The following is a 13491-nucleotide window of genomic DNA, read 5'->3' as shown; positions in this document are numbered from 1 at the left end:
GAAAGTCCCGAATCTGCGATACATGAAAGTATGGGGTTGTGATGCTTATGTCATGAGCAAGTCTGACGATAAGCTTGCACCTCGTTCTGAAAAATGTATTTTTGTAGGCTACCCTAAGGAAACTTGTGGATATTACTTCTACAATAGTAGCGAGAACAAAGTGTTTGTGGCTCGTGAAGCTGTCTTTCTAGAAAAAGAGTTTATTTCTAGAAGACAGAGTGGGAGAAAATTTGAACTTGATGAAGTTCAAGAGCCACAAACTAATGTGACAGTACCTGATGTGACAGTACAGGAAGATGTTCCTTCTACGTCTAAATCAGCTATTGTTCCTTCTGAACCTAGGAGGTCAGAGAGGGTTAGTCGCCAGCCTGATAGATACCTTTGTGTTATCGAGGAAGATGGTGACTATTAGGTTTTACTTTTGGAAAGTAACGAACCTAAAACCTACAAAGGATCTATTACTAATTCTGACTCTAAGCTATGGCTCGAGGCCATGCAATCCGAAATGGATTCTTTTTCATTCCATGTACGAAAATCAGGTATGGGACCTCGTTGACTTACCTAAAGATGTCCGACCTCTTCAGTGTAAGTGGATATTCAAGATTAAAATCGGCATGGATGGACATAATGATGTCTACAAATCTAGATTAGTGGCAAAAGGTTTCACCCAGGTTCATGGTTTACACTATGATGAAACTTTTGCACCAGTTGTTATGCATAGATCTGTTCGGATAATGTTAGCGATTGCTGCATTTCATGATTATGAGATATGGCAAATGGATTTCAAAACCGCTTTCCTGAACGGATTTCTGGAGGAGGAAGTGTTTATGACGCAACCTGAAGGTTTTGTGGATCCTAAAAATCCTGACAAAGTATGCAAACTTAAGAGATCTATTTATGGTCTTAAGCAAGCGTCAAGGAGTTGGAATTATCGTTTTGATCATGTTATTAAACAAAATGGTTTTTCTCGAAGTGTTGAGGAACCATGTTTATACATGAAGTTTAGTGGGAGTAAAGTTTTTTTCTTACTTCTTTATGTGGATGACATATTACTCATTAGAAATGACGTAGATATGCTTGCTTCTGTCAAGAAGTGGTTAGGAAATCACTTCCAAATGAAAGATTTGGGAGAAGCTCAACGCATCTTGGATATCCGGATCTATAGGGATAGATCCAAAAGGATATTAGCATTGAGTCAAGAAGCCTATATCGATAAGATTCTTGACCGATTTAATATGAAAAACTCCAAGAGAGGTTTTCTACCTATAGGCAGTTTGATTACTTTGAGTAAGTCACAGTGTCCTACTGAGCGTAAGGATATTGAACACATGAAATTGATTCCCTATGCTTCCGCTGTTGGATCAATCATGTATGTTATGATGTGTTCTCGTCCTGACGTCTCGTATACTTTGAGTATGACGAGTCGTTTTCAGAAAACTCCAGGTGAGAGTCACTGGATAGCCGTCAAGAATATTCTGAAGTACTTAAGAAGGACTTAAGATTCATTCTTAGTGTTTGGAGGAGAATCTGAATTACGTATAAGAGGTTATACGGATGCCAGTTTCCAAACCGATAGGGATGATTTGAAATCCCAGGCTGGTTTTGTCTTTTTGTTGAACGGAGGGGCGGTTTGCTGGAGAAGTTTCAAGGAGTCTGGGACTACTGATTCTACAACGGAAGCTGAGTACATTGCAGCCTCTGAAGCTGCAAAGGAAGCTGTTTGGATTAGGCAATTTTTAGAGGGACTGAAGGTATTTCTAACCGCCGAGGATCCTATCACTTTTTATTGATAATAGTGGGGCAATTTTTCAAACAAAAGAGCCCAAGTCTAGTAACAAGTCTAGACACGTACTTAGGAAATATCATGTAATTAGATATTTAATTGAAAAGAAAGAAATTACATTCTGTAAGGTTGGGACGGCTGACAACATCGCTGATACTTTAACCAAGCCATTGTCTCAAGCTAAACATGATAGTCATGTAGTTTCGATGTGATTGAGACGAATGCCAGAACTGTTATAAATTATATGATATGTTATGATCAAAATATTGTATTTATTATTTCATATATGATAATTGGATTTATTGTTGTATTCAGTTTTATATCTGAATATAAAATACTTTGTTTTATCCAAATAGATTGTAGTGACAAAGTCGAACTCTATAAAAATGAACTGGATTAACATTGTATTTTGTCCCTAGTTACTTAATGAGGTGACGTCTCGGAGTGACTGGATTGTAAGGCAATAGATGATAGGTTCAACCGGCATATGGTCATAGTGATGGCTGGTCGATTACATAGGCAGATTGTAAGACAATTTGTCGGACAGTGACCGTTTATAGAATCTTTTTGTTGCTGGGTCGTAGCGAGGATTTCTATTTATTCCTACGAGTCAATTCTTTAGACTGGTGACTATTTGTCTGAGTTGGTGCAGTTTTCCGGTGGCTTAGGTTTTTGTTCTAGGTCGCGCCGTAAAAGGAGGCCGATGGGCGTTTACTGGGTCATTGTGATCTGTATCGAACGAAGAAATAGGTCAACATGATTGTCCATTTAAGTCATATTTTATCTCAAGGCCACTCGAGGAGAGGTGACTGGAAAATGCGTGGCCACGCTCGGATGAGATCTATACTAGATTATCCGGTCAGACAGTTATTCTCCTGATCGAGGAAACCACTTTATGATATGATCACGTGCAAGAACGACGTGAAAGACGTCTTGCATTGAGTGAGAGATATTATTCGACAATACTTGTGTCGGACAAGTGGGAGATTGTTGGAGTAGTGTCCCCCACAATAAGTGCGTTTACATATTAAAACTCGTACAAGGAATATAAGGGATTTATTTATTTATTGGTCAGCTGGTCATCGTTAATCGGTAATGATTGTCTGACTAGAGTTTGACATTACTGTCATATGACGGCGGTGATCAGCTGATCCCTTTAGGTCACACCAATAGGATGATGTTCAAATGGAAAAACTAATTATTTGTATGAGATACAAATTAATTAAATCCTTGTATTAATTGACTTTTAAAAAGTCATGTGAATATATTATTTGATGACGAGTTACGAACTCGGGCCAAGGAGATTTATTATTTAATTATTTGATAATTAATTAATAAATGTTAATTGAAATTTAATAATTAATAGTTAATTAATTAAATTTATACGTTGTGTATATAAGTTTTGAGGTAAAGGTTCTTAGCTATTTAAATTTACAAGAGGTTGTAAAATTAGCTAAATGGGGTAGTATTGACACATTGTATGTTTATAAAATGGTATCATGATTATTTAATAGTTAAGTAGTCATTAGTGGTTAATTTGTATTATTTAACTGTTAAATAATTAAATTAATATTTAATTATGTAAGATAATTAAATATAAGACTTATAAGCATTTGTGGCATAAATGTCGAAAATCGAAATGGACTAAATGGGTCCATTTGGACCGAAATATAGAAGGTCATTAGAGACCACTATAGTCAACAATTTGGTGGAGAATCACATGTGATGTTCCTATGAATTGTTTACATATAAGATCACTATATATACCCCCATTACTCACTTGCATGAGTTGATTTTTAGACCAAAAAAATCCTCTAAAATTGCTTGCTTGGCCGGTTCATCAAAGGAGAAAAAGGACTTCATTTTTCTTCATTTTCTCCTCATCAAAACTTGATTAATTGTTGATCATAAAATAATAATATAATTCACAAATAATAATATACATGATATAATATTATTAGTGTAATAATATTACATAATACAAGGTTACTACTACAATTACCTAGTTTGTATTTTAGTAGTTATTTGGGATAATCTTGGGTGCATCTTAAAGGAGACCATCTCTTTGGTGATTTTCTGTTCTTGGAAGATCATCCATTGTAGCATAGCTCAAGAACCACAAAGATAGGTGATCTTTGTGGTGCCCATATATTTCCTACATCAATGTAAGGATTTTTCCTCTTAAGATGGTTTTATACCATCTTCTTGTATTTTCTTATGCATGCATGTAGATTTAGACCACTATAAAATTAATTTGTAATTTTGATTTCATAAGATGAGTCTTATTTGGTCTAATTACTAACAATTATAACATACATATTCAATTACTATAACAGGTAAAAACATGAGTGTACCATGTCAACAAACATCATCAATAGTTCCGCATTATAACATACATTCTCAGTTACTATAACAGAAGGTAAAATAAGTTAACAGAAACACTACACACTTTTGTTTCCTTTTAGGCTTTTCTGCATTCTCATCAATGTCCTTTTTCGCACTGTTTTTTCCTAATTCTTTTTCGACATTTCTCTTTAGTGTCACTTTCAGTTTCTTCCTACTAGCAGTTGGATCTTCTTCTTCCACTTCCTTGTTTTTTCGTTTCCCCTTCTTTGTTTTAGGACTTGAATCTGTTTCTTTACCTTTATTGGCTATGTTCTTCTACGATTTCTACATTCTGTTGTTTACATTGCCTTAATTCGTCAACTCACATATTATCGCCCATTGTAACATACGAACATCAATAAACATTAACATTAATTGACAGAAACCCCAAAAAAACATCATAATCCTAAAATTAATAACCTAAATCGTAATTACATGAAGAAAAATATAGTTAAAGCTTGAATTTACCTATATCAATTGATATTGTTCTTGAATTTAGCAGCAACTAATAATAAAGATTTGGTGATAGTTATCTTGTTGTTTCTATGATGTTATTTTGGGGTAAAACGGTTAAGAGGGTTGAGAGGGTTGTGAAGAGGTGATGTGACCATAATTTGAGCATATTTAGTCCCCGAATTAGCTTTGTTCCCATGCTTTTTAGTGCATATTTGGGTCATTTATTGTTTTTAGTCCTTTGTTTTGCATATTATTTGAGGTTTTGATCCCTTGGTAGGAAAGGAGTGCAAACCTTGCATTTTCATGGCAAAATGGAGCTAAATTGATTGAATTCAATGACCAAGCATCAAAGAGAAGACAAGACTAGAAGGCCTTTGTACATATTGTAGTAGATGGGCAATGATGAGAAAAGATCCTTGCATCCCCGAGGAAATCCTCAAGGATTGTATGAAGAGAAAGGAAGAAAAGAAGAAAGGAAGAAGCTGATCTACAATCCGAGCGGATTGCCCACAATCCGCCCGTCCAAGACAAGCAATCCGAGCGTCTTCCTCAGAAGGACGCTCGTCCAAAACCACCACAATCCGCCCGTCCACCCCACGAATCCGCTCGTCCAAAAGACCCACAATCCGCTCGTCCCGTGCCCTGGACGCTCGGATTGTGTGACAGCTAATCCGTCTTCTACTCGTTCTATGAAGGACGCGCATACCTCGGGAAAGACTAGCAAAAAGGAGACTCGCATATTTTTCTGAGAGGAGCGATTTTGCAAGGACTTAATCGTCATTTAAGCCCTTAGTAAACCCTAATTTGTGTACCTAATCCCCACTATAAATACCCCATTAGTCTAATTAGGTTAGCATGTTCTTCTTATCAATCTTTAGTGTAGTTTATATCATTCAAATCTCTCTTTAATCTTGTAATCAACTTTTAATCAAGTCTTAATACAAATCTCATTTCCTTAATCTCTCTTTTGTTCAACTTTCATTTTGGGTAATTGAAGATTATTTGGGTTATTATTGGGAGATTGACAACCTTCCAATCAATCATCAAGTACTTCTATTATTCTTTGCTTTATTATTGGAATCATTGGTAGGTATAATTCTCTTAATCCCTTTTTAATTATTGTTAATCATCTTCATCTATTCATCATGTATTACTTTGTTGGTATGATTGACAACCTTGCTAGCATGTTCAACATGATAATGAGTGAGTAGTTTCCTTAACTAGGGTTAATGGGTAATTAGGGGAAACTAACATGGGGGATGATTCATGCTTAAATTAATATGTTTTCGTAGTTTATTTTCTTGCTTGTTGTGATCTCAACTTATGCACATCTTATGTTTGATGAAATGCTAGCCTATGAATCCTTGCATTTTTTACCCATCACCTATCTTTTCAATGAGACTTGTAAGACATAAACCAACTAATCGAGTCTCATTAGACCATGCATATAGTTGAGTAAGGAAGATTAAGTCGACTTGTAGGTGTTATACAATCTAATCGATTCGGCTCCGGGACCCAAACTTTCCTAGGATTGTAAGATATAAATCAACTCAATCCATCACAACAATAATTGCTTACTTATAATTTGAGAATATGTTCGTATGATCAATTCCCATGAATCCACTATGACCCCATGACACCCTAGTGCCTTTTATCAATTGTTTACATCCCTTTTCAATCATCTTGCTTGTTTACTTTTATTGCTATTTAGTTTAGTGATCTTCTATTCCAACCCCAAATTGTGACACCCCTAGACACCGCTAGTTGCAATTGAAAATCTCACTTCAATACCCGTCCCTTGGGATCCGACCTTTACTTGCCTCTTTACTAATTGTAGAGTTGTTTGTGAAGTTATAAGTATTGTTTTGGTCTAGGTGCTCCTAACGACAAGTACCGAAAACTAAACCTCCCAAGGGAGTCCGGCCAAGAGGAGAGAGAAAAAAAATCTAAAATTTGAAACCAGGCATTATAGATTTGTGTTTTGTTCATCCGGTAACACTGACGTGTCACATGCAACGTGGCATCATCCTGTGCATCCATTGTTTTTGATCAGACGGTCTGAAATGGTAGGACAGACTCATTTAAAACCCTAGACTCACCGGACCTTTGTTTTTTTTATATATATATATATATATATATATATATATATAGAGGAAGGATCAACTAAGGTCCTCTATATATTTGAGTCCATAAGGTCTTTTGTGAGCCATTGGATGGAGGGAGATGGAGGGATGAGATGAACCCACCAAAAGTCATTATACAAGCAAATTAACACACTTTACTAATCCACCCTAATTAACCACTAATTTACTATATATTTGTTTTCTACCCACCTATTTCTCTCTCATCTCACACATTTCACTCTTCTCTTCTCTCAAAAAAAAACCCAAAAAATCCAAATAAATAAAAAACCCAAAAAATCCAAATAAATAAAAAAAACCCAAAAATTCCAAATAAATAAAAAAAACCCAAAAAATCCAAATAAATAAAAAAAACCCAAAAAATCCAAATAAATAAAATTCATTTCTCTCTTCCTCATTCACCACCACCCACCACTATCCCACCCGACACCACCCACCGCCCACATCCACCGCCACCTCCACCACCGCCGTCGGTAATTATATAAACTCGTTTTTTTTTTTTTTTTTTTTTTTTCCGTTTTGCGTCTCGGTTTATTTTCGTCACTTTTTTTTTTTTTTTTTTTTTTTTTTTTTCGATTTTGTGTTAAATTAGTTGTTTGGGGTCGGTTTATTCTATTTCTTAATTTTTGTTAGTTTTTATTGTTATTTATTCTTTTCAAATCTATTCTTATTATACGTTTTTTAAATAAAAATTTCGGGTTTTAAATATCGTTTTTTTGGTGATGTACTTTTTTTCAACTAAGATCTACTAAAATATTGACTAAAGTTATACAAATAAGGACTAAAGCTATACAAAAATTGACTAAGTTATACAAAAATGAACCAAAGTTATACAAAAATATACCAAAGTTATACAAAAAAAGACCAAAGTTATACAAAAATTGGACTAAAGTTATACAAAAATTGGACTAAAGTTATACAAAAATTGGACTAAAGTTATACAAAAATGAACCAAAGTTATACAAAAATGAACCAAAGTTATTCAAAAATCGACCAGAGTTATACAAAAATGCACCAAAGTTATACAAAAATTGGACTAAAGTCATACAACAATGGGCTAAAGTTATACAAAAAATTGGACTAAAGTTATACAAAAATGAACCAAAGTTATACAAAAATAGACCAGAGTTATACAAAAATGCACTAGAGTTATACAAAAAATTGGACTAAAGTTATACAAAAAATGAACCAAAGTTATACAAAAATGCACTGAGTTTTACAAAAATGCACCGAGTTATACAAAAGTTAGTCCATTTTTGTATAACTCTGGTGCATTTTTGTATAACTCTGGTTCATTTTTGTATAACTTTGGTTCATTTTTTGTATAACTTTAGTCCAATTTTTTGTATAACTCTGGTGCATTTTTGTATAACTCTTGTCTATTTTTGTATAACTTTGGTTCATTTTTGTATAACTTTGGTTCATTTTTGTATAACTTTAGTCCAATTTTTGTATAACTTTAGTCCAATTTTTTTTATAACTTTAGTCCATTTTTTGTATAACTTTGGTGCATTTTTGTATAACTTTGGTCATAAAATGTATAACTTTGGTGCATTTTTGTATAACTTTGGTTCATTTTTGTATAACTTTAGTCCAATTTTTGTATAACTTTAGTCCAATTTTTTTTATAACTTTAGTCCATTTTTTGTATAACTTTGGTGCATTTTTGTATAACTCCTGGTCTATTTTTGTATAACTTCACCAAAATTGTATAACTTTAGTCCAAATTTGTGTAATTTTAGTCCAAAATTGTATAACTTTATTCCATAAGAGTATAACTTCAGTCATAAAATGTATAACTTTAGTCATAAAATGTATAACTTTAGTCGTAAATAGTAAAAAAACCAAACAATAAAAAAAATAAAATCAAAACATACGTATAACTCTAGTCATACAATGTATAACTCTAGTCACAGTTTGTATAACTCTAGTCAATTTTTTGTATAACTTTAGTCCAATTTTTGTATAACTTTAGTCTTTTTTTGTATAACTTTGGTCATAAAATGTATAACTTTAGTCATAAAATGTATAACTTTGGTCATAAAATGTATAACTTTAGTCATAAAATGTATAACTTTAGTCGTAAATAGTAAAAAAATCAAACAATAAATATGAAAAATATGAAAAAAAAAAATTAATAACAAAAACCAAACAAACTCATAATAACAAAAACAAAAAACCAAATAACAATAATAAAACCAAAAAACCAACAACCCAACCAAACCCGAAATGTAAAATAAACCAAATAACAATAAAAAAAAAACCAAATTTAATTATCGTGTGTATAACTCTAATGTTTTAAGTGTATAACTTTAGCCATAAATAGTATAACTTTAATGTTTTAAGTGTATAACCAACAAAGAAATTAATAACCAACAAAAATTAAAAACCAAATAACAATTACAAAATAAAGTAAATATGACAAAAACACAAAAAAACCAATAGATCTAAAAAAACACCACCACACAAAATTAATACCAAATCTCAAATAATAATAAAAATAACTAAACTAAAAAAAATCAAATAACAAAAAAAAAAAAAAAACCAAACCAAACAAAACAAAGAACAATAAACCAAAAACAATAACCAAAGTACAAAAACAAAAAAAAAAAAAAAAAAACAAAGAAAAAAAAAAACGCAGTACAGGAACAAAAAAACAAAGAACAAAAACCAAAAAAAAAATGGAAGGAGGAGGAAGGAAGGAAGGACGGCGGAGGTAGTATTGGCGGCAGGAGGTGCGGGAGGAGGAGGAAGGACGGCGGTGGAGGGAGGGAGGGAGGGAGTTGTGTGGTGCGGTGGAGGGAGGGAGGGAGGGAGGTGTGAGGAGTGCAGTTGTGGGGTTGTGGGTGTGTGGTGCGGTTGATGTTGATGTCGGCAGGAGGTGCGGCAGGAGGAGGAAGGACGGCGGTGGAGGGAGGGAGGGAGGTGTGTGGTGCGGTGGAGGGAGGGAGGGAGGGAGATGTGTGGGGTGGTTGGGTTGGTGAACCGGTGAGGAAGAGAGAAAGAGTTTTTTTTTTTTTTTTTGGTTTTTTTTTTTGTTGGGAATTTGAGAGAGAAATGAGATAGAGAGAGAGGAGGGTGGTGGGATAATGAGAGGAGATTAGGAGAGGCTGAATGTTTAAGAAGTTAGAAGGATTAAGGGAGGTAATTAGATGGGATTAATTTGTGGCCACTCATTGAGAGACAATCGCATCCCTTCATCCCTTCTATCTAAGAAATTTTTATAAGGACTTAGGACCTTATATGGTATAAGGGACCTTATAAAACCCTTCTCTATATATATATATATATATATATATATATATATATAGAAATAAGATCCTGTGCGAACTTACGAACTCAGTATGAATCGTCAGATTTACACAGATCCTATGGCCATATAAAGCGCACTAAAACCAATCCCCCTCTTCCCTTAAATCTTACCCCTCTATGCTTACCCCACCCACACACACTAATACAACCACAACAGCAGTCCACGGCCGTCATATCCCCGACGACGTCTTCACCACCGGCCACCTTGAAAGTCGCCGGGGACTACCCGAATGACACAGACATCCCTTCTGAATTACTTTGCACAATCGCACGCCGCGGATGACGACGCACGCAAATCCCCTTGCTGACGGTCACCCTATCTCCGGTCACCGTGGGCTCTCCTCACCTGCCAGCGCCTCGCCACGCCGCCGACAATGTTGTCTCTCTTTGGCGATGCGATTGAGATCATAGAACTTCAGATCTATTAATTCAACAATGATTTTAATAAATTAATTAAGATTGGCGAACTCCGGAAATGTTTATGGCGTTTCTTAGTGGTGCGTGGCTGTCGTAGTTGTGGCATTAATCAGGGGTGGTGGGTGCGTGGTGTTGTTAGGGAGGTGTTTAAGGCACTGGTAGTAGTGTAAGACGGTGGTGATGGTGGTTAGTGTGCTATAAGATGGCGGTGGTTCATAGATGGGTGCATATACACAATTAATTTATACTGTAAGAATTCCAAATTTTGAATTAGAAACTTCACAATTCTGATGGGTTTTGCTAGAACCATTAAGAATGTGCAGATTATAAATTAGCATTGTTTCTTATAATCAGGGATGAGGAATGCTTAAAGAGCGCAATATAATTGGATCTAAGTGATGCCGAAATCGTAAGCCAGTACGCAAATTTCCTATGGATTATAAGGAACGGTTTATGGTGAGCAAAGGAAAGTTTTTAGCAAGCAATGGCAAGTGATGAAACGTGTTATCCTATAGACCTCATGTGCCTGGCTAGCAAAACAGGGGAATGCGCAACTTTAAGTAAAGCACAGAGTAAAAATCTGGCTTACAATTGGCTGAATATATTAAAGGACATTTTAATCTAGTAAACAAACACCTCATTTGCCAACTTTAAGTTAAGCACGGAGTAAAAATCTGGCTTACAATTGAAATAGCTCCAATGATTTAAACTCTAAATTCTTTTCTGTCCTATATTTAGGATACTCTCCCCCCTTGTTTGATTACATTAGTTGTTCGATACACTATTTTAACTTGTTAGATACATCCCTTTAAGTTGCTAGATACACCCGTTTAAGTTGTTAGATACATACCTCTAACTAGCTAGATACACGCTTTTAAGTTTCTAGATACATATATCTAGCTAGCTAGATACATTCCTTTAAGTTGGTAGATACACTCTTTTACCTTACTAGATACACATCTCTCGCAAGCTAGATAAACTCCTTTAGATTATTAGATACATTTCTTTACCTTGTTAGATATAATCTTTATTTTACTTTGTTAGATACACTCTTTTATCTTGTTAGATACATTTCTTTACCCTATTAAATATATATATATATCTCTAGTCTCTACAAGCTAGATACGCTCCTTTTGATTACTAGATACATTCTTTTACCTTAATAGATACTCATCTCATGTAAGCTAGATACCCTCCTTTACCTTGTTATATACACATCGCTTACAAGCAAGCTAGATACACTATGTTACCTTACTAGATATATATCTCTCACAAGCTAGATACACTCTTTTAGATTGCTAGATACACTCATTTAAATTACTAGATACATATCTCTAGTTAGCAAGATATATACTCCTTTAATTTTTTAGATACATACGTCGAGAACTTGCTAGATACATTTCTTTAAGTTCTTTGATACATATTTGGTCACATTAAGTTCTTAGATCACTCCTTTAATTTCTTTAGATACACTTCTCGTAAGTTACTAAATCGATACCTTTAAATTAGTATTTGAATACACTCATTTAAATTACTAGATGTTTACCTTTAACTAACTAGATACACTTCTTTTAACTTACTAGACCTTCAAGTAGTTAAATACACTTTAAATTATTAGATACAACCATTTTACTTTTTTTTTATTAGACTATCATATAATTTCACATATGTTTATTAGAATAAAAATATACATGACTTTAAACATAATCATCATTATTCAAATTTCAATTCATACAATTAAATAAAAGTCTTATGTCTCTAAATGTAACTGAACTATAAAGAAATGTACCCAGCCTCATCTCTAACATTTATCACTGCCGGCAAACCGAGTTTACACAGGTTACTTCTCTGTCCACCATACCATGTCGGCATCTCAATATCAGCCATGGCAGTGATAGTTGAATTTACATTTGAAGCAGGAGATGGTTATTGTCCATGATAACTAGTCAAACAATAAATGTCAACAGCCAGTATCAAGTATTACACAACGCATCAGTCATAATAATCAACCGAGTGATTAGTTGACTACTTTACCAAACAAGGCAGATTACTCCTTTACTGTAGAATAAAGAAACTAAACTTGGTCAAAACAAGAAACCTCAGTTAACCAAACAAGTGCAAGCAATCTTCCTCAAAATCGTTGTTCACCAAAAATAACGCCGGCGACATCATCTTTCACCCTAAAAGACGACGGCGACGCACACGAAATCACCAGCAATATCAGACGAAGCCGGCAACATCAGCCTCTTTACAATAATTCTCCCTTCCAACTCTGGCAGAACAATGCCCCGGTTACAGTTAACCTAAACCAACATTTACCTTCCAACTCTGGAATCACACCTCCACCACCACCGCCGCCGCAGAATCCGCCAGCTGAGGCAGCTGATCATAAGCTTTACATGGCAGAAGACGAGATGGCGTCATGGCTTCATTACCCTCTGGAAGATTTTTACAGTGAACTCCTGTTTTCGAATCCCACCCCTTCAACAACGACCTCGCCGCCTGACATCCACGTGCCGGAGTCACCGTTCCCTGTGAGGCGGTCGACTATAGGAGGATTCCCGCAATTTTCAATGATGGCGGGGATTAATCCACTACCAGAGCCACTGCCAGAAAGCGCGATAAAGTCATTGTCGACCGTTGTGGGTTCCAACGACACGCCGCCAATCATGACGACCGGTGAAACCCGGCCTGGACCGAGTGTTTCCGGTCCAGCAGTGGTGTTGGCGAAAACGAGTTCCGTGGGAATTATTTCTGGTGGCGAAGGAGCAATGGCAGCGTCAACATCAAGCAGCTCCATCAGTACTCACGCAGCAACCACTGCAACAACTGAAGAAGCAGAGGTAAAAATGACTAGGAGCGATATTGGTGACCGTAAGCGAAAGAGAATTATTGAAAGGGAGGAGTCCTTTGTCTCCACAACTCTTCTCCAACATCTTTCCTTTTTCGTCACCGTACCCGCGAAAATCACCGCCTACCACCACCACCACTACTGCC

The 13491-nt window shown here is 35.3% G+C and overlaps 1 long non-coding RNA gene across 1 annotated transcript; it reads left to right on the top strand.

Moving 5' to 3' along the window:
• The first annotated feature begins 10138 nt into the window (after positions 1-10138).
• LOC141598271 (uncharacterized) lies at positions 10139-11142 on the top strand. The gene is made up of 2 exons (XR_012523385.1): positions 10139-10743; positions 10849-11142. It is a non-coding gene; the product is annotated as an uncharacterized LOC141598271 (long non-coding RNA).
• The last annotated feature ends 2349 nt before the right edge of the window (positions 11143-13491 follow it).

This window comes from Silene latifolia, chromosome 9, assembly GCF_048544455.1.
Source record: "Silene latifolia isolate original U9 population chromosome 9, ASM4854445v1, whole genome shotgun sequence".
Classification (NCBI taxonomy): Eukaryota; Viridiplantae; Streptophyta; class Magnoliopsida; order Caryophyllales; family Caryophyllaceae; genus Silene; species Silene latifolia.
The sequence above is the reverse complement of the archived record's forward strand: the minus strand, read 5'-3'. Positions and strand labels throughout refer to the sequence as shown.